Consider the following 15,550-nt stretch of genomic DNA (forward strand, 5'->3'; position numbering starts at 1 on the left):
GTTTCCTGATTCTAGTGCCAATGCTCCATCCACTAGACCACGCTCTCTCCTGTCCTCAGTCTGAATGGATCTTCCTCAGCTGTACTCACCCTGCAGTTCAGTTTCTAGGGCTCTTTGGGCCCGGGGTAGGGTGGGGAGGGGAGGCATGTGGTTTTATGTTGCTCCCCCTCCTAGCTAGTGCTTCCTGTGGGTTTCCTTGGTGGGCCCTCCCAATTATCCAGTTGTGGGGCCTTCATTGCTCGCCAGCCAGGACGGAGCGTGGGGGAAAAGGAATGCCTCCTTTGTCAGCAGCGTTCTCTGTGGAGGTGATGCACATGTGAAGAAGGGAGGATGGAGTGTCTCGGGGCTTGTCTGTGATCAGAAGTTACTCCAGAATGAGGTAGGGTGGGAATTTAAAGTGCTGCAGCTATCCTGGAGTAGGATGTTCCACATGGAGAGCTATTCCATAATAGCAATAGTAGAATCCTTATTCTGGAATAACTATGCTGGCCAATTTCCCCTTAGAGACAAGCCCTTACGGTTTTCCAGCCGTCTGGCTATTCTGGTTCAGGGTTACAATCACACTTGTCATACTTTCCCCAATCCATAAGCTTTGCTGTAATGAAGCACTGTGACCATTAGGTGGCAGTGCGACCCGCAGCCCATTCAGGATGGATTATACTGTAGCTCAAAACTCTCTGTGGTACTTGGGATGGGAAAGGCCAACTAGACCCGGTCTGTCCCCTCTGCAAGGGCAGAACGTGGTCCACAAACAGAAGACTCATTGTTCTATTTGGGAAGAGCAGGCCTGGGGCAGAAGACTGAGGGGCATTGCCCAAGATGTGGAGGGGTGCTGGAACAGGAAGCAGGGGGGCAGTGGCAGAACTGGCGGGGGCAAGGGTGGAATAGCGGGGTGGGGGGGCAGCAGCTCAGGACTGGGGTCTGGGCAGAGCTGTGGGTATGAGGGGAGGCTGCAGACTGGAAGAGGGGATCAGGATTGAAGGGCGTAGAGCTTTCACTGGCTTTGGAAGCCTTCATGCTCTCAAAATCGCCGCCCTGGCTTTCCCACAAATCCCTCCAGTGCCTCGTTTTGGAGGCTTCGCTTGCTGTTCCCCAAGTTCATTTGCATGCATCTCCGGCCTTAGGAAGAAGCCACGTCCCCGGAGCCCTGGAATTGCTGGCTGGCGGTTGCTGCGCAGCCTGGAACTCCAGCTAGGAATCTGCAGAGGAGGCTCTGGGGTGTGCCCTGCAGGGAGGAGACTTCCCAGCTGGAACGAGTAAAACTCCCTGAGCGGCAGGAGAGCTGACGTAGCCTCTGAGATGGGCATAGGGAGAGGCAGGCGTGTGCTATATACAGGTAAGCAACATGCAGTGCAATGGCCCCAGGGGATGGGGGAGGATTATCGTGCCAGGGGACCTGGCTAGGGTAATCACAGAAGAGTGGGCAACAGCATTATGGGATGGATCCAGGAGGCCCTTATGATGGGGTGTATGAACTGTATGCTGCAACAGAGGTTAATGGACAGAGCAGCTACTTTCCTGTCTGCGGCTAATTAATGGACTAGCAACAGCTGGCATCAACGGCTGCAGCTCAGGCAGACCAGGGCGGGTGCCAGAGAGGCTGGGGACTACTACAAGGAAGCTCATTGGCAGCCTGGCAAGGAATGACCCAAGGAAGAGACCCAGAAACCACCTGGAGAGCTGGGTGAGATTGCTTTCCTTCCCCCTACGAGGCAGGGGAAGCACCTTCTAAAGCCCTTGGGAAGGTCAGGGTCTGGCTACTGAAGAGTAGCGGATATAGGGTGCAAGAGAATGGGATGTTAACGGCCCAGTATATTGTGCAATAGTCCTTAAGTGCGGGGGGACCGAGCCCCCTCTGGGGCATCTGCTGTACTAGTATTGCAGAGGCATGTAGAGAAGCCTCATTCAGGGGTGGCTGCAACGTTGGGGCACATCTGGGTGCAGGGACTAAGTCAGGAGCCTAAATACCTGTTGAGGATCTATGTCTCAGTGTTGTCCCCACCCACCCTGAAATTCTCAGGACAGGCTTGCAGGGCAGTTCTGGGCTAAAAGGAAGCTGGTGTCCTGAATTTCCCTAGGGTCTGGCAGTTGCCCTTCTATGAAATTAACTATTCCCATTTGACTCTCTGCCCAGAAATACACCTCTAACCCGGTAATAAAACTTCCCCTATAAAAAACTATTCCTATCAGCAGCCTGCCAAAGTCCACCATGTTTGGGAGATGCAATTGATACCTTGCAGGGTGGAGAGTCTGTATCTCTGGCAGCTTCCTGCTCTGCTTCCTCTTTCTGAACTTTGTCTCCCCATGGATATTTCATTCCTCAGTTTATTTCACTTGTTTACTGTCCCATCAAGGCACTTGAATGAACAATGGTAACTGACCTCATCCATGGTCTGGTAGGTTGAGCAGGAGGCTGCAATCCAGAGACCGGGTCCTGTTCCTCCCCTCTACTTCTGACTCACTGGGTGACCTTGAGCAAGCTACTTCCCCTCTCTGTGAAATGAGGCAAGTGCGAATGTTTCAGGCATGAAGGGCTTTGAGGTCTGAGGATGGAAGGCTCTGTAGCCACACAAAGCCTTTAGTTAGTGAGTACATTGGCTGATCTAGTGGGTAGGGCACTGAACAGGACTGGAGACCTAGATTCGGCCCCAGCCTCTCTGTTTGATCATGGGTGAGTCATTTAACCTCCCCTGGCCCTCCGTTCTCCAGCAGTGAAACCGGGATTAAACTTCCTTGCCTTCCTGGGTGTAGTGAGGATAAAACCTATTCTGATTACCTTGTGCTCTGATCTTACGGTGATGAGGCCCCGGGGACCCATTTCTCTCTCCCCATCTCTTCCAAAACTGGAGCTTTTGACCAATCAGTTTTGCAAAAAATGCTTGCTATGTTCTCAGCCAGCCTAGAGAGAACGGTCAAAAGTCAAATTTTCCATCTGTTCTACCCCAAATCTCCTATCTGTAAAATGGGGGTGGGGTGCTGTTTAGGAGTGTGGGAGTGGGAATCAGCTGTTAAAGAAATCCCTGGACCTCACTCCCCTTGTAGCTTCCTTTCTTGGCCAAGGCGGTGGAAATTGACGTTAGTTCCTGGTAGCAGCCTTCTCCAGTGCAGGGCAGAGGTGCCTGCAGACTCCTGTCCAGCGGTAGCGGGCACACCGTAGAATTACTGGAAGTGAATGTCCTGCAATCCCCTGCGAGCTGGCCAGCATTTCATCTTTATACCTTGTCGACATGATCTATGAGGTGGTAAGCAGTGTCTGTCTGGGTGGAGGCAGTACCACTAACTTGTCATGGATATATTAAAGCAGGATCTTTGGCATCTAGGCTGAGTGGACAGAGGGGCCCTAGCACGGCCGTGACTCAGTGGGGAGCAGCAGGAGGGGAATATTTTTTTCTGCCCTCAGGCAGAAGGAAAGAGAGGGGTGGATGGAAGTGTGTGTGTGTGTGTGTTGGGGGAGGGTGTTGAAGTTATAATGGGTTGGGACTAGGGTGACGGCATAGAAAGTGAAAAATCGGGGTAGGGGGGTAATAGGCGCCTATATAAGAAAAAGCCCCAAATGTCGGGACTGTCCCTATAAAATCAGGACATCTGGCCACCCTAGTGTAATTCAGTCTTGTTTCAAATGTAGGGTTAATGTCTGCACAAGGCTGGGCTCGCTGTATGACCCACGTTCTCCTAAGATTGGCTGTAGTGTTGGCCGGAGCATGTGCCCAGGTGGATTGGTTGGTAGAAACGCTGCTCTGAGGCTGCCGTACATTTAAATGGGCACAAGCTGCAGCGTTCAGATCCAGGTCCAAACCTCTTTGATGTGCAGGGCCGTTTGGTTCAAGAGATGTGGGTCACCCGATGAGAGGTGTCCTCTGCACAATTCAGATCTGAATTGGGGTTGGCCCAGCTCAGAGAGGGGGCACAGCTGAGCAGTGCAGCTCTAGAGCTAGTCTCCAAAGCATGGGGTGGGGGAGAGGGAGGAGGGATTGGCTTTGCAGTGTGTAGTTGCCAATACATAGTCATTGCAGATGCATCTCAGCATGCTTTTCACAGGCCATGGCACGGGCTGTCTCTGTGGTTTTCAGTCCCTTCCAGTCTGTCGTCCTTTCCCTCACCCGCTGAGTTAACATGGTTGTACCCACTGCCCCTCGGTTGGTGAGATTTTCTCTTGTGATGCTGCTGTCCCCTCTCAGCTCAGAGTATAGTGACTTGCCTCTGGTGTAATGGCCCCAGGGTGATGGTTGCGTGTGGCTTGCCGGATATTGCCAAGGTCAGTGGAGCAGGCTAGCTGCAATAACTCAAATGCCAGCTTCCCACCCCCACCACATTCATTATTTACCTAACCACCCGCCAGCTGCACCGTCCTGCTCTGAAAAAACCCAGAGCTCTATGATCATTTCACTAGCTCTGGCAGCAAACAGAAGCCGCAGAGGAGAACAGGGCTCAGCAAGCCAAACTGATCCCCTCCCCCATGGGCTAATCCCTGGATCAGACTGGGGTAGGATCTTGCTGCTTGAGGTGAGTCCTGGAGCCTGCAGCTGTACAGCGTCACTCCTGCAGCCCTTGGGAGATCCTCTTGCTTTTTTCCCCTCCCTCCATCTCTCAAGCATGAAAAAAGAACTAGCTCTGGTTTTAGAGTTTTGGTGCATCTAGTCACCATCCCATGAGGAGTCAACAGGGCCCATGCCACCCTCTGCTGGACATTCTGCAGTGGTAAATCGTTCCCTAAACTATTAGGGCTTGAGTGGCATAGCCACTGCCTAGCATGTTGGCACTGTGGGCAAGGGGAATTCTTTAAGCATCTGCACACATTAGTAAGTGTATCCTGTGCATGAGACATGGGTGTGTAATACACCTGCCACCCATGGCTTGCTATGGAGGTCCAGTAGCCAAGTATTCATTTAGCTTATACTTTGGAAGGGACCAGGACGCTGAAGAGTTTAATTTGTGCTCTGCAATGAATGAAGAGGTGGCCAGAACCCATGGAATATTCAGCTGTTGTTCCCCCAGAGAAATTGCCCGTGTAGCTCCTGTGGAATAAGCTGTTATGCAAAAGCAACTCTGAATAGCTCCTCCCGTGCACACTTATTCCAGAATAAGAGCATCTACACAGGCAGCTACTGCAGAACAGTGTATTCCATTCTGTTTCCCCATGTAGACAAACCCCTGAAGGATAAACATTTGATAGAATCTGGTGTGTAGGTGGAGATGCCCCTTGTGTGTATTTGTTCAGGCTTCGGGTACAATTCTCTGCTCTGGGCACAGGGCAGACAGGCTAATGTACAGCAGCCGTTTATCCCTTAACTGCTGGTGGCAGCAGGAGTGCTGTAATAATGGGGTCTTTGCCTTGTGAGCCCAACTGTAAAGAGCTGGGTAGAGTGTCACAATAGCCTAAATCAATCAATGGGATGGGAAAAGGTGTAAAAGGGAAGGTCGACTAAAACAGGCCTGCTGCTATAGTTCTGTTATAGGTTACATTATGCCTGGTAAACAAGGGACGTGCAGGACAGGAACTCACTGACCCAAAAGTGGTGTGATGGGAATTAGGCCTAATTAGCGGACAAAAGAATGAGGGGATGGGCTATTCCACCCATCACTTAGTCAGCCAAGACCTGTATATATTTTGCAACACAGCTGTAAGCCTGTGACCAGAAAGGCAGCTGAATGCAGTGCCCTAAACAGCCCAACGCTGGTACAAGTTTGCCAGGTCTTGGAGAAGACAGTGTGTGGTGGGCCTTTTTTTCCTGCAGCGAGGTGCTGAACTCTGCTACCAGCACCCTGGACTCTGAAGAATTTTAGATCTAAACTTGTCTGCAGTGTTGATCCCAGGATATCCCAGAGACAAGGTAGGGGAAGTAATAGCTTTTACTGGACCAGCTTCTGTGGGGAAAGAGACAAGTTTTTGAGCTGCCTGGATAAGAGCTCTGTGGTGCTGGAAAGCTCGTCTCTTTCACCAACAGAAGTTGGTCTAATACAAGCTATTACCCCACCTGCCTTGTCTCTCTCTGACCCAGACTTAGCTGAAATCTACTGAGTGGGTAGAGGAGGTTTGGGCCAGGAGGAATTGTATTATCTTTTTCTGAGGAGAGAAGAACTCTAGAAAGAGATACCTGAGCCTTTCCCCTCTTATCTTCACAGTGACATCGATTCCAGCCATCGTCATCAACATCTGCGTGGCTCTGTCACCTGGACCTGGACTCAGCACCATTGAGGAAGATATGCACCAAGTCTCCTTGCTGAAGTAAGTTAACCAGCATTCAATCACCTCTGGGTATAGGCAGCAATAGAACCGGTGACCACGTGAGATTGTGAGCCTTTCGCCTCTGACTGGTTCAAGTCCAGCCCATGTTGGAAGGGATGCAAAGTGGCTACCAGCTGATGGTTGTTGGCTAGCCTACAAAAAGTGAGTTGGAGGGTTTACAATTACAGATTCCACTGGGAAATGGCTTGACTAAACAAGTGTTCGTGAGAGAAATTCCCTGTGTCAAAACCCGGGGAGGGGGGGAATCAGTTTGAGTTTATTTTTTGATAACTTGACATTTAAAAAGCATGTCGTACCCTGCTCTAATCAACTCCATGACCATGGGGAATGAACTTTTTCACTCCCAGCAGAAAAGGGAGCTCAAGCCAGGTCATGCTGGTGGCCTAGAGCTTCTAATACTGCACAGCCTTGCAGTATCTATCTGTCTGTTTCTTTTTAGGGCTGTCTGTCTGGTACCTTTCACCAGCATTAACCTATTTTGAATAGTTTTAAGCACACAGGAGAGAGATCACATACTAAAAACTAGAGCCACTGCCCTTTGGTATCAGAAGCATTTATTTACATTTTTGTAAACTCTGTTTACATTTTTGTAAACAGTGGAATAAGCTGTTTACAGGTGAGCCCCCTCCTTTAAACAGTACACATTAAATGGCAAGCACATTAAAAGCCCAGGTATACAGGCACAGTGTAAAATCCATTCTCCTATTCTTAGTCTCTGCTCCCTGTGCTTCTGAACACTCCCTCCGCTCTTGTGAAGGGCAAGGTGTGGTGGTGAACAGACAAAGTGAAATCTACTCCAAAGAATCTGAAGTAGTTCAAGGTTCCCTCCCTCTCTGCCTTTGAGCTCCCCTATCAATTTCTGGGCTTTCATAAAAGATCCCTTCCTGATCTTTTGCTTTGGGGGGGGGGGTGGGTAAAAGGCCACAAGGAGCAGCAACTATGAAACTGATCATACATAGTGGCGGTGTCCCAGCCAAAGTAAAGCAGACATGGTTTTAGCCCGATCGGTTACAGTTGTAACGAGAGTGGATACAAAACTTTAAGTGATTATATTGATTAGCCCTGAACACCTCACAGTAATCATCTTAAAAAAAAAAAAAAGGATGTGTGGCACTTTAGAGACTAACCCATTTGTTTGAGCATAAGCATTCGTGAGCTACAGCTCACTTCATCGGATGCATCGGCTGCTACTCTGAAACCAGTAATCCTCTACAGTCCCCTCCCGGAGCTAGTGGGGAAATGGCAGTGGTCTCAGCGACCAGGCACTTAGTAACCTCTTTAAAATAAGAAGCACACAGCTTGCCAGGACAGGTGCTAGCTAGGGCCTGTGAAGGCTGTGTTGTGGGGAGACTGGGGATGAATGTGGCCACCAGGGATCATTGCTGGAGCCAAGACTTATCTTTCTGTATAAGCCTGGAAGAATTTGAGGGGAGGAGAATGGAAGAGCCTTACTCTAGCTCCTGTGTGGGAGCAGAATGAGGTCCCTTCCTCGCTCTTGGGCGGGGTGGTGCTGGCCTGAGCCAGGAAAGGGGTGGGGGTATGGAGGTGGGCTAGACAGAAAATTGGGCTGTGCCCCAGCTCTCCGTGGCCCTGCCCCTGGTCCTCCTAAATTCTGGCCCCACCTCCTCCCAGGCCCTGCCCAGGCTGTAACTGCTCCTCAGCTCCCTGCTGCCCTTCAACTGCTTGTAGCCAGTAACAGCCACCAGACAGGGGGACCTGGCTCTGGGGCCAAGAGCCTGGAGCAGCAGCCATGGGGGGCAGGGCCCAGGAACATGGGCCAGAACGGGCAGCCCCAGACTCTCCACCTGCCCTGGACAGTGTGCCCTGATGGGCGAGGACACAGGGTCAGGAGCTGCTCTTTAGCCCCCCTGCCACTGCGGGTGGCGGCACTGCCTTCAGAGCTGGGCGCCCAGCCACTGCTCTTTCCGCTCTGTCTTCAGCCCTGGGTGGCTGACTAGCAGCCGCTGCTGTGGGGGAGCTGATCACCCCTGCAAGCTGCTTCTGCAAGCTCCACCCACGCCCAGTGCAGCCCCTGCTCCCAGGTGGTGCTTTATTAAAGAACCTTGGCATCAGCAGCAAGTCTATCTGTGGGGCCTGGAAAGATTTCAGTGCCTTTTTTTATTTCTTCCCAGCCTAGCGAGAAAGGAGTTAATGCCATGAGAATTATACCCATGGGTTGCGGTGAAGGCTGAGACAAGGATTCCCAATTCAATATCTGCAGCTGTCAGCTTGACTATGATCTTGGGGGCATAAAATCTGCAAACACACTTACGGTAGCACCAGCTGCAGAGGAAACTTACTGGCTACCAGCAGAGTAAGGAAGAGCGAGAACCCAGACGGAGCAGAATTCCAACACAAATTTTTGCAATTGTGGTTTCCATTTCCCCAAGCCTGTGGGGGGGCAGCACCATGGCCTCAGCCTAAATTGTAGAAGGGAAACTGGGTTGGTTGTGCTGCTTTGATCAGCTCAGCTCTCTGGATCATAAAGAATATGGTCGCACCAATGCATGCCAACCCGACCACCACAGCGAGGATGTTGATGGTTCTTGCGGTGTCCGAGGCGGCCTTTGCTCCTGCGGTATCTCTGCGTGCTAGGCACTCCTCCACCTGGGGACAGAGGCATGGGCTAATTAGTGATGACATTTTGTAAACTGCTTTCAATCCCCAGTGTTTACAGGTCTTGTACCTAATGAACTGTTTTCCCCTACAACAGGTAAAATACGAGATCTGTTTGACAGGCAGGTAAAAGAGAAACCAGACCAGATTCTGCTCGGTTATAAATCTAAAGTCGCTCCACTGATTTCACTGGAGTTACTCTGGCTTTACACCAACAAAAATGAGAGCAGAATCTGGACCATCAAAGCTAAGGTCAGTTTTCAGGCACTCAACTTGTAACCCCCTTTGGCTTCAGAGGTGCTGAGTTCCTAGGAGAGCTGTTGGGTGTTCTCTGCACCCCTAAAACGAGTCCGTAGGTATCGCGCTGGGCAGACAATCCATGGCTGTTCCTGAACATTTAGGCTTGACTGACTTGTCCAAGGCCATGCAGCAGTCTGCTGCTCTCATGCCTGGAGACGGGTACTTCATGGTTGGGTAGGTCAGCTTTCCCTCCTAGGGCAAGATGATCCAAGTATCAGAGTGTGGGTGGGGGGAGGAATTTAGATTAAATCTCTTCCCTTTAACTCATTTGTGTTGCAACTAGATTCTATCAGGGGATCAAAAGTCTCAGCTTCTCAAAGATACTGAGATCATGTAGCTTAGTGGTTCTCAACCAGGGTACGTGTAACCCTGTGGGGGGTATGCTGAGGTCTTCCAGGGGTACAGCAACCCATCTAGATATTTGCCTAGTTTTACACTGACAATTGAAGTCAGTGCAAACTAAAATTTCATACAGACAATGACTTGTTTATACTGCACACAAATGTAAGTACAATATTTATATACACTGATTTATTTTATAATTATGTGGTAAAAATGAGAGGAAGCAATCTGTCAGTACCAGTGTGCGGGGACACTTTTGTATTCTGATGTCTGATTTTGTAAGCAAGTAGTTTAAGGGAGGTGAAACTTGGGGGTATGCAAGATGAATCAGACTCCTGAAAGGGGTACAGTAATCTGGAAAGGTTGAGAGCCACTGCTCTAGCTCTTGGTGGTATGACCCACTCCCACAATGGTGTGGGGAAGGGAAACTTGGTACTGTTCCTTACCTCTAACAGAGGAATAACATCCCCCCTCTCTGTCTAGAAAGCTATTTGCAACAGAGTTCTGCTGAAATAAGCCAGCAGTGACCAGAGTCACCAGTACAGCCAGGTTGAGCAACAACCTTGATGAATGAACCATCTAACTGAAAGAAGTCTCTTATCTGGTCTACGTCATCCTCCTGTACATTGGTTACCTGACTGTGTTTCCCTGCATACATTTTAATATTTTTAGTGCTGGTGAGAAGGGTTTGCCGGCCCAGGAGGCAGCTGTGCAAGACTCCCCCAACTCTAGTCAGTCAACATGTTTCACCTTTGGAGTGACCCGCCCCCTCCAGGAGGTGAGTTGTTTTCCCTTCAAAGCATTCTAACACCCAGTGGAACGAATGAAACTTGTTCAGACCTGCTGAAGTTTCCATGAAACTCTCCTTCAGCCAGTCACACCCCAATCCAGCAAAGCTCAAGAGCGTCACTGAAGTCCCATGGGCTTCCACAAGGATTATATACTAGTGTTTTAAGTGCTCTTCTGGATTAGGGTCTTAGAACTTGTCTACATTTGTGTTGAAGCCACCAGGGCAACTAATGCAAACCCCTAGCATACACGTGCTGCACCAGTGCAGTTCACTCTTGTTTCATTGACACTAGTTTACATTTGTGCAGCTGAGACCGTCACAGACCTGGCCAAGGTCCGGAACATCACAAGCAGGGTAGTGAGCTATAGCGGCCAACAAATGAGAATTTTTTTAAAAATTATCTTTTTTTAAAGGGTCTCCTTGCATTTAATACACAAACTAAAATGCCCCAGTGTCTATTTAGCGATTCTGTATTTTAAGCCCTGTTGCTTTCCTGGTTTTGAAAGCTTTATGGGTTAGGCAGAAGCCACTGAACTCAGCGTGGGTTTAGAAAGTTTTTGCTGCTTACAGCAGAGCTGACATCCACTCTGAGCTGGGAGGAGAACAGGAAAAGCTGTTGGGAAAAACTGCCCAAAGCAGTGAATCCCAAGGAAGGGGCTGGCTGAGATGATGCTTTTAATCTGATTTTAAAATCAGTTTTCCTTCCTATTCCCCATTCCTCCATTCACAGGTCCCAGTTAGCCAGCTCCTGCCAGACCCCCCACCCCGGCCACACAAGCTGCCTGCCCATAAGCGCATGGGGTCAGAAACAGCAACATCAAATCAGATTTTTTTCGGACTCAAGCATGTGGAGTGACTGGACTGTACAAGGCATCAAAATGGGATAAAGGCCTGACCTTCCCCTCTAGGCCCTTGCTTCAAATCTAGTCTAGGTTAGGATCAACTACGTATGGTTACTTTGGCTGTGAACAGTCTGCGCTTGAAACCAGGAAGGTTTTGAAACAGAGGGACTATGAAGTTCAGCTCTGGAGCTGAACATCCCCAGGGTTTGGATTGATCTAGCTTTCCTTTTGTCATCCAGCTGCCCCTTTTAAATGGCCACTGCCTTAAAATCTAACATCAGAGACTCCTGCGTGGGAGCCAGAGCAGAGTGTAACTACTAATGCATCCCATCAGCAGCTATCTGAGTATCACAATATTACTGCAACAGGATTCCCACCATGAAGCCTTGGGTAATAACCTGGCAGCTGCCAGGTTGACTTTGCCTTACATGAGTGGCGCTACTCCAAGGAGGTGCAGACCATGGAAACGACACCTCCCCATAGGCACTAGGGAACGTCCCCAACAGCATGAGCAGGCTTTCCCCAGCCTCATCACCATGTAGCCCTCTGATGGGCACCTCTTTATTTAAGGGGTCAGCAGAGGGCAAGGGGCTCTCCTGCCGTGCATGGGAGTGCTGTTCATGCTGGCATATCAAATGTAAAATAGGGTGGATCCCCGGTCATCTTTATTTTGGAGGGGACGCATTGGGTCCAGCATCCTACTAAAATGATAGGAAGATACAAGAGTTGAATTCAACTGCTGTGTGTGAGAAGGGTTATTTTGACATTGCTTTGCTTTTACAACTTTCTCCCCTGATTGTGGGTCACACATGGCAATGGGGGGGCGGGGGGGGAGGAGGAGTGTTGAGTTGTCTCTTGTCTAAATTAGACTTGTAAATGTTTCTTATTCTGGACACTAGGGCTCCAGGAATGCACCAAGAAAAGTCACATGCATCAGTGGGCATACTTGGAGCCTGTCTGAAACAAGTCTACACCTAGACTTCGCCACTACTGTGGGTAAGGAAATACAGGGCACGATATTCAAGGCTGCACGGGAACCTGCTCATGCCCAAGGAGAAGCTTAAGAGATTTCTCACGGCTACATCCCTTACGAAGAGGAACAGATTGAATCATCATTGTCTTTGGTGCCCCTATACTAACTACAGGGTGGAATAGGAGCATCTAACACCTTGACTCCTTCACTGGGGCTGAGCAAGTTCCTGACAGCCACCCAACCCACTTCCACATGAACATGACCATCTTGAGCTAAGCGAGGAGTTGAACATGAGTTCAAGACAGGGGGGGTATTACTTGCACTGAGGTGATAGTTCTGATTTAAGAATCCTATTAGTCGCTGCTGCCATTGTCTTGATTCTTAATGTTACCCTCTCACTGTACAGTTAAATCAGAGTTGAAAATCATGGGCTGTGCGAAAGTATGGCTCTAAAGGGTTTCATATTGCTTAGTTCAGGGCAAGATGACTATACCTGTAAAACTGGGTTTTAAAGTCCATTTACTTTGCAGACCTGCTGTAGGAAGTCTTCACTCTTAGTAATCTGTGTGTGTGGTGTTTATGGGAGACTTACTGTCTTCACATAATCCCTAATAGGTCATGAGCTGAGCAACTCACTTAACCAGCTGCGACTAACTGTCAGTGTGCTGCATTCCTTGCTGTTCTGCTCATGTCAGCGTAGGTGCCTCAGGGTTTCACGTGTAGACAGGGCTGCACAGCCCGTCAGTGGGACAAGAAACCAGAGGGGCTAAGTTCTGAGTCTCACTCCCCAAATTAGCCACCTCTACCACAAGACTAGTTAATGGAGGGGGGAGGTTTCAGATCAGGCAGATTGGAAAATTCACACAAGTACACCTTAAATTTGGGAAAAAAATTTTTTTTTGTTGCTATGGGAGCTGAAAGCCTAATAAAGCTTTGTCTAGAGGCATCATTGTGTCAGTCAAATGAAATACAAAAAATGTATCCATCTGCTTTTTAAAAAGGGCACTGTTAAAGATCAGTGTGCCCAGGAGAGACTTTAGCCTTTATAAAAAGAAAAGGAGTATTTGTGGCACCTTAGAGACTAACCCATTTATTTGAGCATGAGCTTCTGTGAGCTACAGCTCACTTTATCGGATCACTTCATCCAATGAAGTGAGCTGTAGCTCACGAAAGCTCATGCTCAAATAAATGGGTTAGTCTCTAAGGTGCCACAAGTACTCCTTTTCTTTTTGCGAATACAGACTAACGCGGCTGTTACTCTGAAACCTGTCATTTAGCCTTTATGTTGTCCTGGTAAAGTGGTGTGAACAGTCAGTCATCTATGTAGCTACTCCAATATGAGAGGGAGAAAAGACAGGACACTTAAAAGTTTTACTAGGCCCAGCTAGGCTCTTTGTTAGGATGAACTGTACCTTCATTATTACTTGAAACCTACCTTCCTTCTTTTGTTAATGTGTAGCTAGTTACTTGAATGAATTAAGCTGGCACACCTGCTTTGTTGTTAAACCTAGAATAAACACCCTTTCACTATCCAGTCATGGTTGTGTTACGCTTCTGCAAAGGGATTGATGTGCTAAACCCAGAACTAAAACTTCCCCAAATCCTGGGATAGGTTAGATCTGAACTTTCCAGCTTCTGCCTCTCTAGAAACCCCCTAAGATGACTGACTCACCTGTTGCTTGTGCAATGGTTAAAAATGTAGAGGGGGTAGACTTTGTCCAAAGATCTTTCAGAGTAGATAGAGCAATGGTCCAGTTGAGGAAACCCTACCTCTAGAGTAGCCAACTCAGCAGTATTAAACAGGTGGGAGAATTGCCTGCCTTGCTCCCCAACAGACTGTGCACAGCCTCGCATGTTCAAATCCCAGCCGATAAAGGGGTAGGGGGGAGACTTCTCTCCCGCTCCCTTGGGTGATCCACCTCAAAGCATGAGATCTGAATGTTTGTGTCAGAGTTTGCATAGTTACAAGCATTCGTGTCAAAGTCATCACTCAGCCCTTAAAAATGTCCAGCCACAGAACTAAGGTGAATCAGTGAAAATGGTGTGCCCACTTTTGTGTTACAATGAGTTAAACTTGGAAGGAGGATTAGATTTGTAACCAGTAAAAGGTGATTTCTCTGTTCAAACACAGGGGGGGGAAAAATTTCCATTGATAATTGGAATTTACAGCTAGTCAAAGTGAGAAATGCTGCTTGAGAACTTGCATTTGATTTAAGGATGTTTACTTTGTATATTTGGACATATGATTTCAGTTTTTCTGAATCAACACCTACTGTCATCTGCCTGCACCTGTGAAAATTTAAACATCAGGGGAGGGGTGGAAATCCTTAATCCATAATTTTGGGCAACAACAACCATTAAAATAGACAAATCAGAAACTGCTTAAAAACAAACTGGTATATGTCAAAATTATTTTTTTAAAGTAGTATCAAGTTCAGCAAAGTCTATAAATCAGAGGTGGGCCACCTCCAGCCCGTAGGACCATCCTGCCCAGCTCAGGAGCTCCTGGCCAGGGAGGCTTCCCCCCAGCCCCTTCCCTGCTGTCTCCCCTCCACCGCAGCCTCAGTGCGCTGCACCGAGCAGCATGATAAGGGGTCAGGGGATAAGGAGCAGGGGGGTTGGATGGGTCAGGGTCCAGGCTGTTTGGGGAGGCACAGCCTTCCCTACCCGGCCCTCCATAAAGTTTTGCAACCCTGATGTGGCCCTCGGGCCAAAAAGTTTGCCCACCCCTGCTGTAGATAGAACATAAATTGATACCACACCATGCCCTCAAACTGGTTTTCTAAGGACATTAAAGGCTGTCTGTCTTTTATACTCCCTGGGGCTGTGAGAACTTAGCCATTCAGTTTGTCCTTCAGGATAAAGGTTTAGATGAGGTCTGAGAAGCAAGGATAAACCAAGTGCTAAGATATACTACTTGGTATGCTAAAGCAGACCTTGGTGCAATATGCTGCATAAATGTAATGGGCCATCAGATTGAGTAGATTAGAAGAAAACCACCCATAAATTGTAGAGCACCAGGTTAATTATGATTGCAGCTGTGTTCCATCTAACAGCTCTAGCATGTGCCACAAGCACTCCTTTTCCTTCGGAGAGAATTTCATTTCAGCAGCCTGGAATTTCCAGACCCTAGTAGTTGGGGAACTAAGCCTGTTATCAGCAGTTTTAGGGAGAGGCGTGGTCCATGTCAATTCTCAGGTGAGAAGCCCCTGACAAGTCACTACTGGGAAAGGGGATGGAGCTGGGATTTCTCCAAGGCTGCTCTTCCAGGACCTTTGTTGGGGGGTTCCCTTGTTTCATATAATTCTCCACCAAGTAGGGTGCTTCAGATTTCAAACCCCTAAGCGGCTCTGGCAGCTAGAAGGGAAGGGGAGCAATCTCTTCCTCCTCCACTCCCACAGCAGGGTGTCTTGGGAGGCTACAAGGGTGGCTGAGGAAGG

General features: G+C 48.8%; 2 protein-coding genes across 4 annotated transcripts in view; one reads left to right on the top strand and one right to left on the bottom strand.

Moving 5' to 3' along the window:
* The window catches only part of ST14 (ST14 transmembrane serine protease matriptase), an 88,166-nt gene extending 80,935 nt beyond the window's left edge, over positions 1-7,231 (top strand). Inside the window, exons 20-22 of the transcript XR_013634899.1 lie at positions 1,125-1,336; positions 2,355-3,242; positions 6,124-7,231. The gene's annotated coding sequence lies outside the window, so the exon portion shown is untranslated. The remainder of the gene's footprint in view (positions 1-1,124; positions 1,337-2,354; positions 3,243-6,123) is intronic.
* The window catches only part of ZBTB44 (zinc finger and BTB domain containing 44), a 154,285-nt gene continuing 145,519 nt past the window's right edge, over positions 6,785-15,550 (bottom strand). For all 3 annotated transcript variants that reach the window (XR_012155952.2, XR_012155950.2, XR_012155953.2), the window contains one exon: positions 6,785-8,854. The gene's annotated coding sequence lies outside the window, so the exon portion shown is untranslated. The remainder of the gene's footprint in view (positions 8,855-15,550) is intronic.

The sequence above is a fragment of the Lepidochelys kempii genome, chromosome 22 (assembly GCF_965140285.1).
Source record: "Lepidochelys kempii isolate rLepKem1 chromosome 22, rLepKem1.hap1, whole genome shotgun sequence".
Classification (NCBI taxonomy): Eukaryota; Metazoa; Chordata; order Testudines; family Cheloniidae; genus Lepidochelys; species Lepidochelys kempii.